Source organism: Magnolia sinica, chromosome 5, assembly GCF_029962835.1.
Source record: "Magnolia sinica isolate HGM2019 chromosome 5, MsV1, whole genome shotgun sequence".
Lineage (NCBI taxonomy): Eukaryota > Viridiplantae > Streptophyta > Magnoliopsida > Magnoliales > Magnoliaceae > Magnolia > Magnolia sinica.
The window spans coordinates 88733427-88737834 of record NC_080577.1 but is presented as its reverse complement, the minus strand read 5'-3'; the positions used below and the strand labels follow the sequence as shown (position 1 = coordinate 88737834).

The 4408-nt window shown below is 41.2% G+C and overlaps 1 non-coding gene across 1 annotated transcript; it reads right to left on the bottom strand.

The window, feature by feature from the left end:
- Positions 1-3824: 3824 nt before the first annotated feature.
- LOC131247486 (small nucleolar RNA R71) lies at positions 3825-3931 on the bottom strand. Its single transcript, XR_009171777.1, has one exon. It is a non-coding gene; the product is annotated as a small nucleolar RNA R71 (small nucleolar RNA).
- Positions 3932-4408: the final 477 nt, after the last annotated feature.

Below are 4408 nucleotides of genomic sequence, written 5' to 3'. Positions count from 1 at the left end.
ACGCTGAAGATCTCCTCGCCAGTTGATCTGTCGGCCGAACTCGCGACTGGTGAATACTCTAATCATATTGAGAAAATAGGTTCTGAAACACTTGGGGGGCAAAGTTCAAGTAGTGAAATTGTGTTTGGATCGTTGTCACCAATAACGTTTCATTGCAAAATGGTCTTCACATTGCCATTCAGCTTTCAAGTGAGGCTCACTCAACCAAACAGAATGGCTAGTTATGTAGAAGAGTATGCTCCTCCAGTGATCATGCAACATGCTTCTTTTCCATTGTTGAGAGTCAAATATTGCATATCAGACCCCAGTCATTGCCAGGATTTACAAACATAGTATTGTTTAACGGCCTGATTTAATTATATTTGTGATGCAGGGCGTATTCACGAGCTTGGACTGGAAAAGGGTACTAAAAGCATGGATTTTAATAGTCTAAAGTCACCAAGGCAAGCGACGGACCCCAGGAGACCAAGATCGACGAATGTGCACGTCAGTGATTCAAGAAAATCGAGAAACTGAAGCTCAATGGCCCAAAGGACATCCAGAATGCAAGATCACAGGGTTCCCATCATCCGTTCAGCTCGAAAATTCATACATCGACCGAGGACCACAAATTAACTGTACATGTCAAATTTCATCCGTTCAATCCCTGTGTAAGTGTCCCAACAGATAGATCAGCCCATAAACCCTTGATTTGGGTCCCACCTGCTATCTGGATATGCTTAAAAATTGGTATCTACACATTAATTGAGTTGACAAAACGGATGGACGGAGCGGATTTCTCACGAAGTCTTCATAGGACCTCATGTGCATCGCATGTGCACGGTACACAAGTGCACTAGCTGTGCACTGAACTTCTCCAAGTCGGTCAGCGCACGCTGACCGACTCTCTTCTCCAATTCAAGAACGGACACAGCGTCCTTGCGCCGTCCGTCGGTTCCGTGCGGTGGGGCTCATTCCTCATCAAAATTATCAATCTGGACCGTCCATTGTGTACAGAGGAGGGTTATTAACCTCACCTAGGTGGAATTTTTCTAGGAAGCAGCGTGTAGCGGATTTTGACCGTCGAAACTCAGGATGGACGGAGGAATACAATATCCAGTGGGCCACACAAGAACCTGCAAAAAACCACTCGTCCCTGACTGGATTTTCACGAGGATTTCAATGGACGGTGTCGATTTCTCATAAAACATCACTATGGGGCCTACCGATCACGTCAGCAGGTCTGCGTGAACCTTACGCGCGTCCGGGAAATCTGGAGATTCGGGGGAGTTGTGGGCCACGATCATCAATCTTTTCGATGATCTGAACCGTCTAAATGATAGAGAGGGAAGATTCATCCACTTCCACGCTGGCAGAATTGATCAGAAAATGAACAGCGGGCCGCACGAAGTCTCTGATTACTGGCTGCGTAAGCTGACCCACGCCTCTTCTGCCGATTCCTTGCTGTGAAAGGGCTCTTCTGCGCGCACCGACTCCAGCCGGGACTCCCTTCCACCGGCCTTCCTGCGATTAAAGAAAGAAACAGATGTGAATCCAAGGGAGAAAAGAAAAACGGAGGAAGAGAAGGAAAGGCTGAAGAGGAGTGACGCTGCACGTGAGCTGGAGGTGTAGAGGAGCAGCCACGGCTGCTGGAGAGAAACAGTGGGATTGGCAGTGCATACAGGTGTCGGTCTTGGCTTTAAAAAAAAAGGAGAGATCAGCATGTGGAGTTGGGTGTTGCTGCACATCAGGGAGAGTGAAAGAGAAACGGAGGGGAGCTGAGGAGGCAGCGAGGACTTGAGCCTGGTTTTCTTCATTCTCCTTTATATCTCTTTTATTTCTTGAGGTTAGCCGCATCATGACGGGCTAATCCTCTTAGCTAGGGCTAAGAGGTGAAGCCTGTAGCGAGATGGGAGACACTATTTCCTGCTTTTCATTTAAATTTATGAACTGAACTTGGTTTTGAGTTGATTATTAAAAGAATATTTTCTCAGTCTTTAATGGTCTGTTGTGACTGAAATTACAATGGGTTTGCAATGGCTTTGAATATCTCTTTTTCTCTTTTGATGTTTATGACGTCAGGAGGCCCTGTTGTTCACCATCGTCTCCTGGGCATGGTTGGATGATAGTACTCTTCCTAACTTTCATGTACTTTTGATTGGTTGGTAATTAGTTTAATCCTGTTATTTGCTTTGTCTCCTGGGCATGGTTAGATGATGGAATCCATTCTAATTCATATACCTTTCATCTCTTGAAAACCAGATCAAGTAAGTTCAGTTTGAATTCCATAATCCTTGATGCAGGCATAAGATCTCCCTGATCTCTACAAGTGAATCCTCTGAAACCCTAGTTTCCTTTCTCTGAATTCCTTAAAGTTTTAGATAATTATTCCATAATTATTTCCTAAATTCTATTTGGTTTAGATCACATCTTAGTCTAGTTCTATTTCTACCTAGTTTCAGGAAACGTACAAGTTTCAGTCCCTGTGGATTCGACCTCGGTCTTACCGAGTTTATTACTACATCACAACCCTGCACTTAGGGTGTGAACAAGTTTTTGGCGCCGTTGCCGGGGACTGACGGTTACGATTCTCTGAAATTAATTGATTTTAGGATTAGTTTAAGATTAGGATTTTACTAACCTTAGTTTTTTTATTTATTTATTTTTATCTAAGTTCAAAACTAACTTGTTTCCTGTTTTATAGGATCTTGACATAAGTTTCTCAGTTGGTAATTCCTTCCTAATCTCTCTATTTTTCCTATTTTTAGAATTAGGGTTTAAATTTTAGAAATTTTCTAATTCTAGTATCCTCCCTTCTGTAGGAAATAGTTTATTTTTAGAAATTAGGTTATTTCTTTCCCTTTTTAGAAATGAACTTTCTATTCTTATTTTAACTCTTTTAAAGTCTAATTTGTTTCCTAATTTATTTTTAGAATTAGAAACTAACCTTCCTATTTTGTAGGCCTTTAAGATAAAAATCTCTAATTCGGTAAGCTCCTTCCCTACTTTCTATTTTTCAATTCTCTCTTAGTAATTTACTTTCTAGTTTAGGACTTTCCTAGTTTATTTTAGAAGTTTCCACTTTCTTTTAGAAATTAGTTTACTACTACCTTTATTTTAAAGGATTGTTCCTCTTCTTTTAGAATCTAACTTATTTTGTTTTTATTTTGCAGGTCCTTAACTTAGGACTCCAATTTGGTAATTTCTTTCCAACTCTCTCTTTCTTTCTAGATTTTCTTTTCTTTTTTTAGGATTAGGTTTTTAATTGAGGGTTGCGAGTGTTTTCATGCCTAAGTGGGCCCGTGACAACACTCGACGTCTCTTGACTAAAGGAGGATTGGTTGAGGGGTTGACTATTCATCGCAGGACTAGACACCACTCGAAATCCCCTGAGTTAAGTGAAGTTATGGCTGAAGACCAACCTCCTCTACTTCCACCCAGGGTGGAGGATACCCAAGATGAAAATGAGGTGCAACAGGCACCCCCGCCTCGTACTTTACGAGATTATCTACAACCGGCGGAAGTGAGTATGCCCTCATGCATGATTTTTTCTGAAAACACAGGACAAATGGACATCAAGCCAGGAGTTATCCAACTCCTTCCCAAATTCCATAGACTTGAATCAGAAAGTCCATATTTACATTTGAAAGAGTTCGATGAGATTATAGCTACATTATGTTTTCCTAATGTATCTGAGGATACAATTAGGCTGAAACTCTTTCCTTTTTCCTTAAAAGAGAAAGCTAAGACGTGGTTACATTCACTGCGTCCTAGATCCATTGGCACATGGAACGATATGCAGAGAGAATTCATAAAAAAAATTCTTCGCACATCATAAAACGATTACCCTCAGAAAAGCGATCATGAACTTTGCCCAAAAAGAAGATGAAACATTCTTCCAATGTTGGAAAAGGTTCAAAGATTTGGTCAGTTCATGCCCACAACACGGATTTGAAACGTGGCGCATTACAAATTTTTACTATGATGGATTGACATCTTCCATGCGCCAAATGGTCGAGACAATGTGTAATGGAGAGTTCATCAACAAAGATGTTGACGAGGTATGGGATTACCTCGATAGTCTCGCTGAAAAAACACAATCATGGGACTATTACCCAATGGCGAACACCATGTCTAGGCCGACTCAATTAAAGGAGAGAGGTGGATTATATCTCTTGAAAGAAGAGGATGATCTCAAGTGTAAAGTGACCACGCTCATAAGGAAAGTTGAGGCCATGGAAGGAAAGAAGGATAAGGTCAATGAAATTGTTTGCGGCATTGTGATTGCAACATTCACACAACTGAAAACTGTCCTACAATACCTGCCTTTCGAGGAGTGTTGAATGAACAAGCCAATGCCGTAAATAACTATCAAAGACCTTTTACTGGACCTAATTCCAATACATACAATCCTGGCTGGAAAAATCAT